A 21,736-nucleotide genomic window follows, 5' to 3' on the forward strand; every position below is an offset into this window, starting at 1 on the left:
AACCCAGGTCTCCTGCATTGCAGGCAGATGCTTTACCGTCTGAGCCACCAGGGAAGCCCCAAGGATATGTAATGTGTTTTCAGGTTTTCATCTGCTTATCTGGTATCCACATGTCCTCTTTGGTAAAGCATGTCTTATGCCAGTTTTTAAATTAGACTCTATTTATTACCGTTGGATTTAGAGAGTTCTTTTTTTATTTAGGGAACAAGCCCTTTTTCAGATATGTGATTTGCAAATATTATCTCCCACTCTGTGTATTGCAGTTTTCTTTTCTTAATGCTCTTCACAGTGCAAAAATATTTCAGGGTTCATTAAGTCTAATACAGAAATACTTGATTTGATGTGTTGAAGTCAAGTATGAGTACTCTTCACAGTGGAGAGGAGGGGCATGCCATGAAGCTGTGGTGAGACTGAAGTCTACAGTACAAGACAGATGATAAGATAGTTTGGAGCATACATTTTAAAGTTCCTCTTCAGCTATTGCGACTGTATCTTAGTACAGTGAATTTCTATTTTTTCACTGCAGGAATATGAGGTGGCAACAGAAATCACAGCTGCCATCTAGTATCAATAGCATCATATCAGGAAAGTATAAAATTTGAACTGCTAGAGGCAGTATGAGTGACTCCAGAGGATGCAATAACCACCTGAAGTCTCTTTAATGGGTGAGAACTGATCTTTTATTATTATTATTATAGAATATAAAAGAATGATCTTGAATATAACAACTAGAATAAGACAGAGAATATCAGAAAGAATCATATATAGTAAGGCTAGGTATTTTTATTATTTAATGTTCTTATGGATAACAGTCACTTTAAATATTTTTATTTATTCATTTTGGCTACACTGGTTGTTGGTTGCGACATGTGGGATCTTCATTGTTGTGGCATGTGGGTTCTTTAGCTTGCAGCTTGCAGGATATTTAGTTGTGTCATGTGAACTCTTAGTTGAACAATGCAGAATCTAGTTCCCCGACCAGGGATTGAAAGCAAGTCCCCTGCATTGGGAGCACCAAGTCTTAGCCCCTGGACTACCAGTAAAGTCCCAATAATGGTAATTTTAAAAGTCACTACACTAGACAATGCAATGTTGTAGAATGCATGCAAAGTCGCTTCAGTCGTGTGCGGGTCTTTGCAACCCAATGAACTGTAGCCCACCAGGGTTCTCTGTCAATAGGATCTCCTAGGCATGTATACTGGACTGGATTGCCACGGCCTTTTCTAGGGTATCTTCCCACCCAGGGATCAAAATCAGATCTCCCGCATTGCAGGCGGATTCTTTACCATCTGAGCCACCAGGGAAGCCCATAATATCATATATTAATGCATATATATGGAATCTAGAAAAATGGTACAGATGAAGCAACTTGCAGGGCAGGAATAGAGATGCAGGTGTAGAAAACAGACATGTGGACACAGGTGGAGAAGGGGAGAGTGAGACAAAGTGGGAGACAAGGATTGGCAGATATACACTACCACGTGTGAAATAGAGAGCTAGTGGGAAGCTGCTGTATAGCACGGGGAGCTCAGCTCGGCACTCTGTGATGGCCTAGATGGGTAGGGTGGGCAGGAGGCTCAAAAGGGAGGGTTTATACATATATATGTGTATAGGTATAGTTGTTGTATAGTCACGAAGTTGTGTCTGACTCTGCAACCCTATGGACCAGAGCGTGCCTGGCTTCCCTGTACTTTACTAGCTCCCAGAGTTTGCTCACACTCATGTCCATTGAGTCAGTGATGCCATCCAACCATCTTATCCTCTGTTACCCCCTTCTCTTCCTGCCTTCAGTCGTACATACATATAGTTGATACATGTTGTTGTACACCAGAAACACAACATTGTAAAGCAATTGTACTCCAATAAAAATAAAATAAAATTTACATTAAAAAATGTATAGGCTCACAAAATCCTGTGTATCTGCCTTTTCTATGTAGCAAATCCATCTTTGGGTTTCTCAGGTGGCTCAGAATAGTAAAGAATCTATTTCTCAGGTAGTAAAGAATCTGCCTGCCAGTGCGGAGACAGGGCTTTGATCCCTGGGTTGGGAAGGTCCCCTGGAGAAGGAAATGGCAACCCACTCCAGTATTCTTGCCTGGGAAATCCCATGGACAGAGGAGCTTGGCAGGCTATAGTCCATGGGGGTCACAAAAGAGTTGGACACAACTTGATGACTAAATAACAACAAATACATCTTTAAGAAATAAGGTTTTTAGGATAATAAATCTACAGGATAAAAAGAAGGAATAGATCAACATGTTTTTTTCCCATCCTTGACCTTAGGGCTTCTGCGTTGTGCTTCAGCTTCTCTACTGTGCTTGGGACCCTGATTCATTCTCTGTAAGAGTTGGGCAAAAATCTCAGCCCATACAGGGAAGGTAATACTATCCACAGCTTATCAGCAGTCAGAACTTCTAGTACAGAGATCTGAGTGGACCACATGCTCCAGAACTTGAGTCATGAGGAGCAAAGATCTGTTCCTGCTGGTAGTCTGGAGAGGCTGTAGGCTGCTGTGGCTACATACATCTGAGATGAGAGGTAGGATCTGGGAGGCTGATGCTCCTTCATAGCTGGAGAAGAGTCCTATTCCTTCTTACTTCTTTTCAAGAGTATTCCTCAGACTTGCCTGTTTTAAGGACAGTTAGCACTTGCCAGGGATCTTGGAGGGTCACACCCACCATCACTGCTCCTGCAGTTGTATCATGTACAATAAGTGATTAAGGCACCAACAGAACCAGGAAGGGAAAACAAGCACTTTATAAGCTTTCTTGTACAAAATAAAAGTGAAAGTGTTGGTTGCTCAGTTGTGTCCAACTCTTTGCCACCCCATGGACTATAGCCCATCAGGCTCCTCTATCCATGGAATTTTCCAGACAAGAATACTGGAGTGGGTTATCATTCCCTTTTCCAGGGGATCTGTCTGATCCAGGGATCAAACCCGTGTCTCCTGCAGTACAGGCACATTCTTTACTGCCTGAGCCACCAGGAAAGCCCATTCTTGTAGAGGCACCCTGTAATTAAGAAAGTGTCTTCTTTAGTACCATTTCTGTAGCTGAAGTATAAAATGAAAGAGCCTATTATGGAAGCACAGATGCTTTTGAATGTCAACAAAAAGAACAAGCCAGAATTTCAGGCAGAGCTATCTGTCCTTCCATGGCCACTGCAAGTTCTATGCCAAGGCTAGGAGCTTCTTCCAGAGCTAGGGAAGTCCAGTGGTAATTTCTTCATGCATTTTTAGAAGAGGAACTTAGTGTTTAATAGAATTTAAGTCTGAGATGAGAGTGAAAGGAAAACAGTATATAAGCCTGTGTCTTCCTATATTATATGTGTTACTTCAGAATTTATTCTTTTTTTGATGTATGTATTATTCAAATATTGTTTCTTAAATATATATTACCATCAGCATCTTCAAGTTTATAAATTACATTGGTTACACATTTCATGCTATAATGACATTTACAAATAAGAGATTTATTGTTTTGTAAAACAGACTGTGAAACCATCCCTCTTATTTTGTCATCTGGAGTAAGATAACATGGCACTGCTATAGGCATTTCCTTGTAAATGTGAAAGAAGTCTAAGATAGTTGAGATAAATAGAGAAAAATAGAGAAGAAAATCTAAAAGATATTGAAATCTTGGCTTTCTTATTCCTTTTAGCTCTTGTTTCTAAAATTAAATGACATGTATATGAATTTGCTTGGCTCTTTCAAGAATGTAAAAAAACAAATATTAAGAAATTATACCTTAAGCTCACTGGGTCATTCATTTCCCAAAGCTTTATTGAATAGCTGCTTTTTGGACAGAATGGCCCTAGTAGTGAGAATTTTAGGATTAATGACTCAGGACCTGCCCACAGAGTTTTGATATATAAGAGCGATAATCCATTAAGGAGGATGGCAGGGTCTTCTAATGCCGGAAGGACAAGTAAAATGAAGGAGTGAGTAGGTCCAGGTGGACAGTCCTATGAGACTGCCAAAGTGTTGATGCAGTTAGACGTGGCAGTTTGGATCTTGAGGAAACTTCAGGTCCTTCAGGAGTTAATTTCACACTAAACTGCATGATGGGCCAGATGAGGCTGAGGGCATCATGAGCAGTGATATGTCTCCAACTTGAAATCCAGATTTCTAAAGTGGTGAACTTCTGTTAGCGGTTACTTTTGAATCATAGTTAAGAAGAGTTTTTCACCTGGAACAGGAGTGGAAAATGATGTGCACTCTTATCCAGTGCACTTGAACACATGCACAAACTTAAGTCTTATATATATATATATATATATGTATATGTATATACACATATATATGTATATAATCATTTCTAAAGAGTTTTTGAAAATATAGATGATAATCCCTTGAGATAGAATTTGGAATTAACATAATCATAGCAGTAACTCTTGAAATTTTTTTATTTATTTGTCTGCGCCAGGTTTTAGTTGTGACATGCAGGATTTTCAATCTTCATAGCAGCATGTGGGATCTTTAGTGATGGCTTGTGAACTCTTAGTTGTGGCATGAGGGATCTAGTTCCCTGACCAGGGATGGAACCCAGGCCCCTGCATTGGGGGTGCAGAGTCTTAGCCACTGGACCATCAGGGACATCCCCATAGTAACTCTTATTCATTAAAGCTTTAAGAAATGCAAGGCACTGTGCCATGGGCTTTATATACTACATGCACATTCTAACAGTCCTAGAAGACAGGACTTATAAAACCAAATTTATATAAAAGAAGAGCCTCAGGCTCAAAGAGCTTGTGATTTTTTTTTTTCTGATTTCATATGTCTAGTTTGTGAGAGAGCTGCCGCTAGACCTCTTCTCTGAACTCATCTGGAATCCGCTAGGTTCCACTCTTTCCGGCCTGGGGCAGACCTCTGCCTCTTACCTCTCTTCTCGCTACTCCATAATGCCTCTCAGGATATATTATAGAAAGAATGTAGCAGCCAATGTCTTAAAACAGGTTTAAAGAATAAACGTCAAAACAAGAAACAGAATTGGGAGATTATGGGTTTTATTATTCTAGGGTCTTCTACCTCTGCCCCAGGGCTTCTTGACAGCTGAGCCTGCCTAGAGAATGGCATTTTTATCACCTCCTGTTCTCTCTGCAGTACAGTGTCCTTCCCCTGGGTCTTCTCCATCGCACCCTCTTGTCCAAACTGAAACCTGCCCTATTGGCCAGCTCTTCAGTCCTTCTCTTGAAAGTTGCACCTGCTCCCAGTGGAACAAACGGCAAAATTCACCTACCTCCCCCTGACTTGGAGCATTCCAGCTCCCTGGTGGTCCCCTCCCTCACCTGTACCTCTAGGACAGTAACATCCTCTATCACATAAAAGGTAGCTTTGACATTGAAATTTAGACCTGACCACCCATTGGGCATCTCCTCCACATTCTCAAAATGTTTTCCCAAAGAGCTGGTGGATATAGTCGAATTTGTCATAGAATTTATCAATTTAGTGCATAAAACCTTGAAGTTGCAGAGGAGATTTTGAAATCCCCTTGATATTTGCAAGATAGAATAGAATTTTAATTTTTTATTTGTTTTTGACACTGGCCACTGCACACACACACACACATATGAACTTACCCATGTGGTCCATAAGAAAAACTTCCCTCATATGTGATAGTTGAAAACAGATTGTTCTGAGACAGAGTAGGCTGCCCCCAAATATACCTCAATGGCATATTGATTATTTTGAATTAAAATTACTTAAGAAATGATCAAACCTTGAGGGACATTTTGACCCTCCTCTCTGAAAGCAGGAAATAAATCTCTCATGTGAAAGATACACTCCTTTTATCTTTTATTTAAAGATAAAAGAGCATCTTCATTGCCAGAGATAGGGAATTCTAGGCAGAGGCCTGTGTAAACAACCCTTGTTACTTCTTTAATTTACAACCCAAAGCCACAGTTCTTGTAAGTTTCTTCACTAATGAAGCACCCAAAGCCTAAAATTCCTGGTCGGGACAGTTCCTCACATGTGTATTGTTTTGTGTCTAAAAAGTATAAAAGCTGCCTGGCCACTACGTAGGTCTCCACGCACATGAATTAAACTTGTTTCTTTTCCTCCTGTTAATCTGCTTTATGTGGGCCAGCCATAAGAACTCAAGAGTCATGGGGGCAGGGGGCAGGTGGGGGCGGGGGTGGATGGAGTGGTAATTTCCCCTTCCTGGAAGAGATCAACGACAATGGAAATCATTGCAAAGCAAGCATCTACTGAGGGTTAACTTCCTTAAACTCCTCAGGTCCTTCCAGGAGGTAAAAAATTGTTTATTGACAGACACACTGTCTTTGGTTAGCAGAAATAAAAAATCCTGGTTTTTCTTTGTGCTTCAGGACACCAGTTCAAGTCTTCAGAATTTGATCAGGTACCAACAACAAGAAGAAAATTCACATCCTATGAAGATTTTTAAAAGTTATGGTTTAGGTCAGTGCAGGAAGGTACTACTGAGTGAAGAAGACAAAATTTTCCATCTGATATTTTGCAGGATCCTTTTGAAAATTTGATGTAAGCCCGTGGTTGGAAACAACTGTCACATAGTAGGACCTCAAAAAATTGAGGAATTACAAGGAAATGTGTCCGCTTCAGAAACTCTGCCAGGAAATAAAGAAGGTGGTGATCATAAATTCTACTAGTTGCAGTCTGTTGAGGACCTACTGTGTAACAGGTCATAGGGGAGAAAGAGTGTTCATCCATTTCTTATTTTCCTCACCTTCCTAGGCTCAGGGGAAACTTTATGACCAAGAGCACTTATAGTTAGAAAGGTCATGACTAGCCCTTGCCATTGATCTATGAACAGAAGCAATATTTATCATTTTGAGGCCAAAGCATTTGCTATCCAGTTTACCATGTATAATCTATTGTTTTTGCATTCATCTGTAAACATGGAAGTTGTGTGTTTATTTGTGGACCTAAAGGCAGCAAACAACTTGGACTCCAGTATCACGTGTTAGCACAGAATGTCTACCAGTCCACATGGAGACATAAACTTTTGTTATATCATGCTATTCATATTTCAGGTTGTGTCTGTTATATCATTTAGCAGTCACTTTTTCTGGCTAAAACATAGCTATTCTTTTATTAGGCTTATTTAAATATTTTAATCATTTAAATATTTTAAGGTAATTGTGCATATATTCTTTTTGCAAGAAATTCTAACAGTACTGGGGAATCCCAAATGGTGCAGTGATAAAGAATCCGCCTGCCAATGCAGGAGATGCAAGAGACATGGGTTCAATTCCTTGGTCAGGAAAATCCACTGGAGAAGGGAATGGTGACCCACTCCAGTATTCTTCCCTGAAAAATTCCATGGACAGAGGAGTCTAGCGAGCTACAGTCCATGGGGTCATGAAGAGTCAGACATGATTGACTGACTTGAGCACACACACAGGCTAACAGTACTGATACATTATAATTATTTTCCTGTAAAACTCAAAAGTTCTTCCACTTCCTGAAAGGTGAATACAAGAAATATCTGTTATATAAAATTGTAAAGCTGATTGTAGTTTTTTCTCCCATAATAGATGTACTATAAAAATGTGTTCAGATATTTCTTAATGCATGGGTTCACTGAAGTTTTTACTCTTTCGTTATTCCTAACCAATGTATATTTTTATTGCAGATATTGTATTTTTCATCTCTTCAGTTGCATTTTGAATCTTTTTATATCTTCTGTGTCACTAACAAGTTTAATCTGTCTTCTTCTTTCTTAAAATACAGATATAATAAATTTTGTGATGTCCTTATCTACTCTTTCTGTCATCTATATCATTTCCAGGTCAATTTTGACTGATGAAATTTCTCCTAGTTATTGGTTATATATTTCTATTTCTTTCCATGCTTGGTAATATTAGATTGGATGTCAGACATTGTGAAATTGTGATTTTACCTTCTTCACACCTGTGCAGAGCAAAAATACATCTTTTCATTTCAGTAAATCAGTATTCTCAAGCTCTGTTCTGTAATGCTATTAAGTTAACTTAGAAACAAAATAATCTTTTCAGTTCTTGCTTTTAAGCTTTATTAGTTGGAACCAGAATAGCATGAACTATAGCTTATTTTACCACACTACTTAGACAAAGCTTCCCTTGTAGCTCAGTTGGTAAAGAATCTGCCTGCAAAAGGGAAGACCTGGATTCAATCCCTGGTTTGGGAAGATCGCCTAGAGAAGGGAAAGGTTTCCCATTCCAGTATTCTGGCCTGGAGAATTCCATGGACGTGTATAGTCCATGGGGTCACAAAGAGTCAGACACAACTGAGCAGCTTTCACTTTCACTTCACTTTCACTTAGACAAAACACTTCTGAGTATTCTTGCTGATACCCAATGAATTATATGGTTTATCACTGACAGGAAGTACTCCCAGTCCTGCATGGGCTCCACAGTTCTTTGTGCAGTTCTCTTTTGTCCAGTACTCTCTCTTAGGAACTCTAACTGCTCAGTCTTCCCCAGATCCTCAGCTTCATCCCGTCAGCTCACAGAGTCTCCATGCTCCGCCTAGGTCCATGCAGTAAGTTGGAGAACTTACAGGCTCACACCGTTTGTTTCTATCTTTCAGTGATCACTTGTTTTCATGGTCTAATGTTCAACATGTTGAATATTATTATCATAATTGATCTGCTTTTTAAAATGTTTCAGTTACGTGGATAAATGTGGTCTCAGCTACTACATCTTCACCAGAATCAGAAATTTCATGAGTCATAAGTAATATCTAGATTTTTGGACAATGCAAATACTTTAAAATAACAAAACAACATTTCAAATGCATTAAAACAACAGGATTGAGAGAGTGAGGCAAACCCACAAACACATATGCCTATATAATTTTGTCCTTTGGAGAAGTTTATACAAATGAAATTATACAGTAGATAAGGCTGACTTTTAACACTGGCTTTTTTTTTTCCCACTCAGCATTATTTCGTGAGATTGATCCCAGTTGTAATATGTACACTTGTCTCTCTATTATTGTGATGTTGTGTCCCATGGTGTGGATAACTGTCTTTTATTCCTCACTGAAGGACATTTAGTTTGTTTCAGGTTTTTGGCTATTACACATAAAGCTTCTACAAACATTTGGATGCATTTTTGTGTGCGCTTGAGTGCGGGTGGCACTAGTGGTGAAGAACCCACCTGCCAATGCAGAAGACATGAGATGCAGATTCAATCTGAGTTGGGAAGATCCCCTGGAGAAGGGAACAGCTACACACTCCAGTATTCCTGCCTGGAGAATCCATAGATAGAAGGGCCTGGCAGGCTGAAGTCCATAGAGTCACAAAGAGTCAGGCATGACTGAAACAACTTAGTATGTGTAGAAGCACAAGTGTAAGTTTTCATTTCTCATTTCAAATACATAACAGGAGCCTGTTCAACCTAAGTGCAAGTTAACTTTCTAAGAAACTTCTGATTGATTATTCAGAGATGTTACTGACCCTTTCAAGTTGGGCCCCGACAAAGGGTCCTTCAGCCTGGTGTCACTTGAGCCAATAGAAGGAAAAAAAATAATTGGTTCAGAAGCAAAGCTGGCAGTCCAGGCCATGAGCAGGGCTGGTCTATAGAGATCAGCAGGGAGGGGTCAGATTTCTTGCTGGGACGGGCAGAGTTCTTGTGCGGTGGGCAAATGTGTTCCTCATGCTCTAGATCATGGTGTAGGTGCAGTGTCTCTGCACATGGCCCTCTGCCACCATCTTGAATCGAGGCATCAGGTTCAGACTTTTTGCAGCTGGAACTCTGGCCTAAAATGCCAGGTGCAAGGACTCCCCATGAGGCACCATGTGAGCAAGGCTGAGTGCAAAGTCTATTTTATGCCAAGGGCACTCATTATCCCCTTTGTCACTTGAGACACAAATACTGGACCATTATTGCTTTGTAGGGATCCTGGGAGTCCAAACATGGGGATTATTTCTTGTGGTAATATCTTAGCCATTGCAGCCATCATTTCAGTTCTAGCAGGGAATGCTTTCCTCCACCCAAAAAATGTATCTACTCATACTAGCACCAAGAGACAGCTGAAATTGCCTGGTACTCTCTACCTCTGCAGCCCCCTTTTGGTGAGCTCTACAATGAATCACTGCCATATTTTTTGAAAGCTGTACTACTTCTCAGAGCTTCAGTATGCTTAAGCCATGTTTCACCTGTTTATTCTCTGCAGTAAGCAAACTTCTTTCCTTCCAAATAGCCCCATGTGCCCGTAGGCATGTGCATACTGCAAATCTGCGTAAACATTTAAGATCTTCCTTGTCCTGAGCTCTAAGGCTCCGATGAGGACTCTCTCAAGAAACTACTCCCTTCTGTGAATCATTCTTCTTCAGCATTCAGGAGAGGCTCACTTCCTAGGTCTGGGTGACTGGAATAGATCACATCTATGGTTTCTATACAGCCATGTTCCAGGGGCCCCGTTTCTGTGGGTAGCACAGTGGAAGGATTCAGCATGTAACAGGTTTCTGTGGTAGCCACTTATTTGTCTAAAAGCAGAGTCTGAATTCTAATCAACCTTCCAGAACAGCCGTTCTGTTCCCTAATAACGTACTAAAGCCTGAACCTGATGTGGAATCCATATAGTGATTGGCTGACTGAATGTTAACTTGTCAGCTTCAAGAGGGTTGTAGTAGCTGCTGGTAGGCAAGGAGGCCATCCTTTAGTGGTTCGATCTAATAATTTAGAGAAAAAAGCAACCACCAAGTAAAGGGTCCTGGATTTTGAGCTAATGCCCTGAGGGTGAGTCCTCTTCTCTCGTGTGAAGGTCAAAGGCTTTAGCTAAATCTGGGAGGGCTGGGGCAGGGCCTGAAGTAAATACTTTTTAAGTTCTTAAAAGGCCCCTTCATTTTATAACTTCCACTCAAAAGGATCATCATTCTTTCCTTTCAACTTTTCACATAGAGTCCCAGCTATTAGACCATATCAGATGTACCAAAACCCAGCCATCTCCAGGAAATCCCTAAGCTGTCTTGTAATTTTAGAAGTGAGGCTACAAATGTCTCCCTTCCTTTCCTGGGGTGGGCTTCTCTGACTTTCTATGAGAATGAAATCTAGGTACTTCACCCTAGTTTGTGATATTTGAGTCTTTATCTTGAATACCTTATATTCTTTATCAGCTAGGTGATTCAGGGTGGTTACAGTATTTTTGTCAAAGGACTGCTAAGTAGGGCGGGTGGTCATAATGTTGTTGACATACTGGAGGAGGGTTCTTTTCTCTAGATGTAAGTCTTTTACATGTTTAGCTCAATTTTCCCCAAAGTTGGTGGGGGATTTCTGAGCCCCTGGAGCAGGGCTGTCCAGAAGTATTATTTTCGTTGCCTATTTGAATCCTACCACTTAAAAGCAAACATTTCTTGTGAGTTTGAGGCTAATGGAATACAGAAGAAGGCATCTTTTAAATCTAATACAAAATACCTGGTCCTGGTGGGTAAAAGAGTGGCCAGCAGGGTGCAGGGATTAGGGACTACTGGATGCATAATCTCAGTGACTTTATTGACTGCTCTGAGGTCCTATACCATCTTATGTTCTCCTTTGAATTTCTTTATGGGAAGAATGGGGTATTATAGGCTGATTGACACACTCTAATAAGGCCTTGGTCAATTAGACCTGTATAACAGGGGCAATGCCCAATAAGACTTATCAACGGAGAAGATACTGGTTTTTAGTTGGGCCACGTGTGTTGGGATTTTAGATAGACTATCACAGAACTGGCTGCTACAGTTTATCCCCTGGTCCCTGAGCCTAGACCTTGGGATTTACTCCAGGTAAGTCAACTTGCTGTCAACATTATCATCTTGTAACCTTTGTCTAAGGGGACAACAATCTCCAGTTTGTCTTCTATTAGGTGGATAGTAGTCCCCAGTTTATGTTAAGATCTCTCTTCCTAGCAGAGGTATAGGGCATTCAGAGATATACAGGAAGGAATGGGTAAGTGTGTGTTCATCAAATTTACATTCTAATGGCTCTATGAATGCCTGTTCTTGGGCCTTCCCTAATACCCCCATAATTTTACAACTCTTGTGACCTAGTATCCCTGATGTGGTGTTTAGAACTGAGTAAGTGGCATGGATCTCAACTAAGAATTTGACAGACTTCCTCCCCATGTCCACTGTCAGCTGGGAGTCTTAAAGGATCAGTTGGAGTGTCAGCTTAGGAGCCTCCTGGCCCATCATTCTTCATCTATTTAGTCATCTACCTTTGACGGTAGTGGCCAAGATCTGCCATTTCTGTCTCCCCTCAGGGGCAGTGAGGGTGGTCTGTCTTCCAGTGTCCCTTGTTGACATATGGTGCACTGATCAGTCCTAGTTTCCTTGGCTTTTGCTATCTTTCAGTGGGGTTCTGGGGTTACTCACCAAAGTCAAGAGTCTCTGCAGTGGTTAGTCCAGATTCCCATGCTGACCAATTGACATTGGAGGGCAACAGCCAGTAGGTGGGCTTATCTCCAGGCCTTTTTATCCTCTAGCTTTTTATCCTTTATATCTCAGTTATTGAATACCCAGTAGGCAACCTCAACCAGACTAAGTGAAGTTTCCAAGAAATAAAATGTCATATGATATCACTTATATGTAGAATCTAAAGAAATTATACAAGTGAACTTATTTACAAAACAGAAGTAGACACACAGACATAAAAAACAAACTTCATTGGTGGCTCAAATGGTAAAGAGTTCACCTGCAATGCAGGAGACCCAGGTTCTATCCCTGGGCCAGAAGATCCCCTGGAGAAGGGAATGGCAACCCACTCTAGTATTCTTGTCTAGAGAATTCCATGAACACAGGAGCCTGGTGGGCTACAGTTCATGGGGTTGTATAGAGTTGGACACGACTGAGTGACTAACACTTTCACTTTTGTGGTTACCAAAGGGGATGGGGAAAGGGGATAATTGGGAATATGTGTTTAACAGATAAACACTGCTATATATAAAGGGTAGTCGCTCAGTCGTGTCCGACTCTTTGCGACCCCATGAACTGGGGCCTACCAGGCTCCTCCGTCCATGGGATTTTCCAGGCAAGAGTACTGGAGTGGGTTGTCATTTCCTTCTCCAGGGGATCTTCCAGACCCAGGGATCGAACCTGGGTCTTCCACATTGTAGGCAGATGCTTTACCATCTGAGTTACCAGAGAAGTCCAACTCTTTTGTGACCCCCATGGACTGTTGCCCACCAAGCTCCTCTTGTCCATGGGATTGCCTAGCCAAAAATACTGGAGTGGGTTGCCATTTCCTTCTCCAGAGAATCTTCCTGACCCAGGGATCGAACTTGCATCTTCTGCATTGGCAGGTGCCTTCTTTACCACTAGCGCCACCTGGGAATTCCTGCTATATATACTGCTACTGCTACTGCTAAGTTGCTTCAGTCATGTCCGACTCTGTGCAACCCCATAGACAGCAGCCCACTAGGCTCCTCTGTCCCTGCTATATATAAAAGATTAAAATAAATAAGGACCTGCTGTATACCACAGGGAACTGTATTCAATATCTTATAATAACCCATGATGAAAAAGAGTCTGAAAAAGAATATCTGCATGACTTAATCACTTTGCTGTGAAACATGAAACATCAACTATATTTCATTTCTTTAAAAAAAAAAAAGTGCTAAATGGAATGTATACCTGGATGAGTCCTCCTCTACTGGAGAGCTGCCTCAAAGGGAGTACTTTTCCTGGCAGGTTGTTGGGCCCTGGCTTGTAATTAGTCTCTGTGTAATTGCTGGATTGGGTTCTGAGGAATGGGGCTGTTATGAAGGGGGCCCCTCAGGCCTGTGGCCTAAATTGGGATTTATGAGGGAAAGGAGTAGGGAGGGAGCAGTAGGAGGAGGGTTGGTGAAGAGATAAAATGGTCCTCAGGGGGAGGGTCAAGGACCTGTATTACTTCAGTGGACTAGCTGAACATCCCTTTCAAAGGCCTTCATTCTGATAAAAGGTCATAAAAACCTGGACATTGGGAAATTCATCTCATTTCTTTTTTTCTCTGGCATAGCAGATTCAATTGTAAAATGGTGTTCTAATTAAAAGACCCATTGACAGGCCAACTTTCCTTATCTCCCAGCTAGTATTGGGGTCAGATTGTATTTCATAGTAAGATAAAGTGTTTTTGAGTCAGGGAGTGCTACCCAAAAAACTTCCAATTCTATGGGATACACCTTAGCAGGCTATCCTTATGATGGACATTTGGTTCCCTATACCTTAGACATTCTGTTTGGATTTGTTTCTAACTTGTGAGGGGACAATTGGAATGATTTCAGTTCAGTTCAATCGCTCAGTTGTGTCCGACTCTTTGCGACCCCATGAACTGCAGCACGCCAGGCCTCCCTGTCCATCACCAACTCCCGGAGTCCACCCAAACCCATGTCCATCGAGTTGGTGATACCATCCAACCATCTCATCCTCTGTCGTCCCCTTCTCCTCCTGCCCTCAATCTTCCCCAGTATCAGGGTCTTTTCAAATGAGTCAGCTCTTCACATCAGGTGGCCAAAGTATTGGAGTTTCAGCTTCAACATCAGTCCTTCCAATGAACACCCAGGACTGATCTCCTTTAGGATGAACTGGTTGGATCTCCTTGCAGTCCAAGGGACTCTCGAGAGTCTTCTCCAACACCACAGTTCAAAAGCATTAATTCTTCAGCATTCAGCCTTCTTTATGGTCCAACTCTCATATCCATATGTGACCACTGGAAAAACCATAGCTTTGGTTTTCCAAAGCTAGACGGACCTTTGTTGGTAAAGTAATGCCTCTGCTTTTCAATATGCTATCTAGGTTGGTCATAACTCTCCTTCCAAGGAGCAAGCATCTTTTAATTTCATGGCTGCAGTCACCATCTGCAGTGATTTTGGACCCCAGAAAATTAAAGTCATCCACTGTTTCCCCATCTGTTTGCCATGAAGTGATGGGACCAGATGCCATGATCTTCGTTTTCTGAATGTTGAGCTTTAGGCCAACTTTTTCACTCTCCTCTTCCACTTTCATCAAGAGGCTTTTTAGTTCCTCTTCACTTTCTGCCATAAGGGTGGTGTCATCTGCATATCTGAGGTTATTCATATTTCTTCGGCAGTCTTGATTCCAGCTTGTGCTTCTTCCAGCCCAGCGTTTCTCATGATGTACTCTGCATAGAAGTTCAATAAGCAGGGTAACAATATACAGCCTTGACATACTCCTTTTCCTATTTGGAACCAGTCTGTTGTTCCATGTCCAGTTCTAACTGTTGCTTCCTGACCTGCATACAGATTGCTCAAGAGGCAGGTCAGGTGGTCTGGTGTTCCCATCTCTTGAAGAATTTTCCACAGTTTGTTGTGATCCACACAGTCAAAGGCTTTGGCATAGTCAATAAAGCAGAAATAGATGTTTTTTGTTTTTTGTTTTTTGTTTTTTGTTTTTTTTTCCTGGAACTCTCGTGCTTTTTCGATGTTCCAGTGGATGTTGGCAATTTGATCTCTGGTTCCTCTGCCTTTTCTAAAACCAGCTTGAACATCTGGAAGCTCACGGTTCACATATTGCTAAAGCCTGGCTTGGAGAATTTTGAGCATTATTTCACTAGCGTGTGCTGCTGCTGCTGCTAAGTCACTTCAGTCGTGTCCGATTCTGTGCGACCCCATAGACGGCAGCCCACTAGGCTCCTCTGTCTCTGGGATTCTCCAGTGAGATGAGTGCAATTGTGCAGTAGTTTGGAATGATTTGTTGGCATGTAAATACCACAAGATTTGACCCAAATAAGATTTCATATTCAGGAAATATGGAACTAGTATCAAACTCTAGTGGATTCCTCAAAAGACCAAAATAGGAGGCATCCAAATGTCATAGACTATGATGTATTAATAACTGAGGGTTCCACTTAAATCTGTAATGGACTGTGCTTGAGATAGTCCTCCTTGGTCAGAATATCCCAGAGGAGTTTGGACAGGGGGTGCCTCCAGGCTAGAGCAGCTTAGCCACCTTAGTTCCTGACCAACTTGGCCCTTAGGGAGTTGCACAGCTGTTGAAAGCAAATGTCTTCTCTTTCCTTTCAGCTAAAAAGGAAGAGTTTTCTAAATTCCCACCAGTTGGGATCTAAAAGCATGAGAGATTCCCATGGGGTACTTACCAGATCATTGGAGTAGCTGGTATTCTGTGCTAATACCCAGCAGGACAGCATAGAGAACCTCAGTCAGTAAAGAATCACTCTAGGTTCACCTCACAAGCAGAGGGGGAGGGGAGAAGTCAGGTGTAGGGTGTTTCCCGCTCTTGCCAGCAGCTCACAGGGCTCTGTAGCCCAGTTCAGCGAAACTAGCACTGACTGGAAGAAGTCAAGTCCCTGGTTGCATATCTACCTTGGGACTATTCACATTTGGGCATCCCTGGTGCCTTTTCCTAAACTCAGATTAAGCATCCTCATTCCCTTTAGTCAAATATTTTTTATTACATGGGCCGTTTCCCAGTTTCACCCTTTGGCTCATGAGAGTGGCCACTTGCCTTTACCAAACTGAGTGTGACTATACAGAGTGCTACTTTTGACCCCTGGGGGTTGGCAAGGAGGACGAAAAGCCTAAGTGTGGTCCCTACTGCCTTCTACTGGGTTCAAGAGGACAGAGTTACTGGCAGACAGCAGGCAAGACTGCTGTAGCTTCTTGTCGACCGGTCTCCACCATCCCTGGGTGTCCAGTACCTCAGGAAGGCCAGCCAGGCAGATATGTATGAGTTTTAGTTTCTGACCCCCAATGATGCCATGGTATGACTTCTTCAAATGGGTCACAGTCCACATTAACCTGGGACTACACTATGTGCACCCCACACCTGGGTATGGAGTTGCTGGGCACAGTTGCTCTGAATTCAACCAAAGGTTTCTGACATCCTACCCCATCAGAGGGTGGGCAAAGATTAGAATCAGTCATCCTCATGTGAACCTCCCAAAGCCTCCATCATCCTCCCACTGGAGCCAAGGTGAGCCCAGAGCCTAGTGAATAGGTGCAGGCAAAAAGGCCATGGTCCATCACATCTTGGTTGCCAAAATTTGTTAGCAACGCTTTTGAGTCAGGCCCCAGTAAGGGTCCTCCTGCCCAGTGTTACTCATTCCGATAGAAGGAATCTGCATCTGATTGAGAAGCAAAGGAAAGCCTTATATTGTGATCAAAGAATGGAGAGGTGTGAGCTCTTGCTCCAGGGTGCATGCTCTCCTGAAAGATCATCAGCAGGGCTGCTTTATAGGGTTCTTGTCAGCAGGATAAATTCAGGCTGATTATTTTTAAGACACAAAAAACTCACAAAATATTTCTTTTTATCTCCCTCTTTACTGCCTAAAGAATTTAGATAAAGGGCCTGTTTCTGGAATAGAGCTATTGCTGGAAGTATCTGCAAAGACCATGGGCTAGATGTAAAGGGAGAAACTCAACAGGGCCTAGAGATCAGAGTTGACTCTCTGTTGCATTGTCTCTGCATGGTCCATCAAACATTTACTTATCAAATATATGTTTTCCATCTCCATGTGACTTGCATTCCCTTACTGTGAAGTTCCAAACCACTGCCCTGAAAATTCTCAAGAAGCTGAAGATGGCACTTAATGTGAGAGTTTCAATCATTTTAGGAAGTGATTCTATTTTCCTGTGTCTATCCCATGTATACATATTATTGAATGTTGATTTTCTTTTATTAATCTGTCTCATGTCTATTTAATTCTTAGACCAGACTGAAAAACTTTTAAGAGTAGAGGAATTTTTTTTTTTCTCCCTAACATAAGGCAATAGTTCAAGGGAGAACAGTCACCTATGAATGTCTCAAGCCACGATGTTTTGTGGATTCAGTAAGTTCCTTGTTCTTCAGTGAGAATGAAGTTTAAATTTAGCTTTGGGATAGACAAATCATATGTGTTTAAGTGTTCAACAGAGAACAGATCCCTCAGATATTGTCTCACAGTTGTGAGACTAAAGCCTGAGGTGCAAAATGGGACCTGGCATTTACTTTTGAATCCTAAATAAACTAGAGAGGACCTGTTAACTGACAGAAATAAAGTAGATGTTTTGGACCCTTGTCTTGTTGCATTTGATTGCAGTTTGCAAAGTTATTGTTTTGCGTACTCAATTGTAAACACATGTTATCTTTCATAATAAAGGAAAGGTGACTCCAAAAGAGAAACAAGAACCCCTAGAGTGGCCTTTGAAAAATTATATGAAGACTGTCAGAGAGGGAGAAACTTTCCTCTACCTTTCTAGGTTCTCTGGCTGGTCTTAAGAATGAAACTGGTGTAAGACGGATTAAAAAGAGGAACGTTTATTAACATGTTCCAAAATAGACACAAGAGAATTAAGTAGCTCCCCAATATGGCTGAAACACATACCTTAAATTCCATCTTCAACTAAAGACAAAAAAGGATGTTAGAGGTAACAGTTAGTCTCTAAAAAGGAAGAAGGCAATTCATATGGATATGCAATAGCAAATATTTGTTAAGCAAATATTTGCTGGTCCATGAAGAGGCATTTAGACACAGAGTTGACTCTGATCTCTAGGGTCTGCTGGGTTTAACCCATCACATCTAGCCCATAGTCTTTACAGATACTCTAGTGATAGCTGTATTCTGGGAGCAAGTCCTTTAGTTGAATTTTAGGCAGCTAAGGGGGAGACAAAAAGTAACACTTCCTGACTCTTCTTCCTCTTAAAAATAATCTACCTAGATTAATTCTCATGCCCAAAAGAAACATTTTAGGGTGGCAAATTTTGCTCCCCTACAATGCCTTAAAATCTAATCAAGTAATTCATATTTGTCAAATAGGATTTCACAATATTATGGGACAGGAAATGTTTTACACTTGCCATTTTTCCTATTTTTGAACAGAAATGCTTATAGCTATTGTCTTATGCCTTTCCCAATATTATATATTGGGTGCCTTAGGGCCACATAATTTGTTCCTTTTATTTCAGGGGTCCACAAAGAGAGAAGTATTTGCCTCATTTGGTATACATAACTATGTACTTTCTAAGAGTCTTATCTGCACATGAGTCTTATTTTGATGATAAGATTTAGATTTTTAATTACTGTTATAGTAGATTCAGATTTGGGGGGATCTTGGGAAAGGGTGAATGTATTTGACATGAGGAAGAGATTTGGGTGTTTGAGTTCAGAGTATAAGTTGTGGTAGACAGAGTGTAAAGGAGTCACAACAATCCTAATTTTTTGGTGTTCATACCTCTGTATATTACTTCTCTTGAGTGTGGGCAAGGCCTGTGACTTGCTTCTAACTGATAGAATATGGCATTAATAGATACGTCACGCCCATGATTACATTTGATGTCCAAGAAGCTGGAATGTTATTCATTTGATTACAGACAACCTGACTCCATTTTGCTGAAAGACTTGCTTACACTCTCCTGCTGGCACTGAAGAAGAAATATGCTATGTCAAAAATAAAGCTGTGAAAAGGGTCACATGACCTGGAAATGCAGGTTACCTTTCAGTTCAGTTCAGTTCAGTTGCTCAGTCGTGTCTGACTCTTTGCAACCCCATGAATCGCAGCAGGCCAGGCCTCCCTGTCCATCACCAACTCCCTGAGTTCACTCAGACTCAACGTCCATCGAGTCCGTGATGCCATCCAGCCATCTCATCCTCGGTCATCCCCTTCTCCTGCCCCCAATCCCTCCCAGCATCAGAGTCTTTTCCAATGAGTCAACTCTTCGCATGAGGTGGCCAAAGTACTGGAGTTTCAGCTTTAGCATCATTCCTTCCAAAGAAATCCCAGGGCTGATCTCCTTCAGAATGGACTGGTTGGATCTCCTTGCAGTCCAAGTGACTCTCAAGAGTCTTCTCCAACCGCACAGTTCAAAAGCATCAATTCTTCGGTGCTCAGCCTTCTTCACAGTCCAACTCTCACATCCATGCATGACCACAGGAAAAACCATAGCCTTGACTAGACGGACCTTTGTTGGCAAAGTAATGTCTCTGGTTTTGAATATGCTCTCTAGGTTGGTCATAACTTTCCTTCCAAGGAGTAAGCGTCTTTTAATTTCATGGCTGCAGTCACCAACTGCAGTGATTTTGGAATAGAAACCATTAAAACTGATTTATAGAATTAGAAAAAAAATAAGCTCTTAGTTGTACAGGTAAAAAGAAGTGAAATATGACACCAAACTGAATGAGTTTGGCAGTTGATTTTTCTCCAGTCAAGCCTTCCTATTAGAACACAGCTCTGTAAACATCATAATTTCAACCAGGAAACAACCTGAAGCAGAAAGGGCAGTTGAGCTATGCTTGGATTACTGATACTATGAGTTAATAAATTTGCATTGTTTTTTTACTGTTATGTTTGCAGTAATTTGTCACATAACAAAACTAAAGCATGATAAATAGTTTACAGTATATTCCCAGAAATAAACTCTTCATTTTTCTCTTTTTTCATATGTTTCTAATCTAAAGTGGTTACCTTATGACAAACAGTAATAGGTTCATATAACTTTTAAAACAAAATTTCTGTATTTATTTGGCTTGGTTGGGTCTTAGTTGCTGCATGCAGGCTCTTTTTATTATGGCAAGCCAGCTCTAGAGTGCATACTCAGTAGTTGCAGAGTGCTGTCTTAGTTGTCCCGCAGGATGGGAAATCTTCTCAGACCAGGATTAAACCTGTGTCCCTTGCACTTGAAGTTAGATCCTTACCCACTGGACCACCAGGGAAGTCCCAGGTTCATATAACTTTTGTGTAAGTAGTTGCTGTTCCTTGACTGTAAAGGATGAGTGCAGCTGGAATGAAGTATGTGAAGCAGACAAGGATGGTTGCATGACTTGCTCTGGGCTAGTAAATATCCGTGACTGACATGGTGACCAACATTGTACTGATTCTCTTCAAGTTCTTGCTCAGTTTAGGGCTGTGTGGACCTATTTCTTGGTCATCTTCCTGCAGTTATTATTGTTCAGTCCCTCAGTCTGGTCTGATTCCTTGTGACCCCATGGACTGTATCACAATAGGCATCCTTGTCCTTCACTATCTCCTGGAGTTTGCTCAAACTCATGTCCTTTGAGTCAATGATGCTGTCAAACCATCTCATCCTCTGTCACCCACTTCTCCCCTGCCTTCAGTCTTTCCCAGCATCAAGGTCTTTTCCAGTGAGTCAGCTCTTTGATATCAGGGGATCAAAGTAGTAGAGCTTCAGCTTCAGCATCAGTCCTTCCAATGAATATTTGGATTGATTTCTTTTAGGATTGACTGGTTTGATCTCCTTGCAGCCCAAAGGACTCTCAAGAGTCTTCTCCAGCACCACAGTTCGAAAGCATTGATTCTTCAGTGCTCAGCCTTTTTTATGGCCCAACTCTCACATCCATACATGACTACTGGAAAAACCCATATATTTGATAATATGGGCCTTTGTCAGCAGAATGATATATGTGTTTTTAATATGCTGTCTAGGATTGTCATAGCTTTTCTTCCAAGGAGCAAGCATCTTAATTTCGTGGATGCAGTCACGTGCAGTCACAGTGCCTTTGGAGCCCAAGAAAATAAAGTCTGTCACTGTTTCCATTGTTTCTCCATCTGTTTGCCATGAAGTGATGGGACTGGATGCCATGATCTCAGTTTTCTGAATGTTAAGTTTTAAGCCAGCTTTTCCACTCTCTTTCATTTTCAGCAAGAGGTCCTTTAGTTTCTCTTTGCTTTCTGCCATGAGGGTGGTGTTATATGAGGTTGTTGATATTTCTCCTGGCTTGATTGCAGCTTGTACTTCATCCAGCCTGGAATTTTGCATGATATACTCTGCATAGAAGTTAAATAAGCAGGGTGACAGTATACAGCCTTGACATACTCCTTTTCCAATTTTGAACCAGTCTG

The sequence above is a fragment of the Ovis canadensis genome, chromosome X (assembly GCF_042477335.2).
Source record: "Ovis canadensis isolate MfBH-ARS-UI-01 breed Bighorn chromosome X, ARS-UI_OviCan_v2, whole genome shotgun sequence".
NCBI lineage: Eukaryota > Metazoa > Chordata > Mammalia > Artiodactyla > Bovidae > Ovis > Ovis canadensis.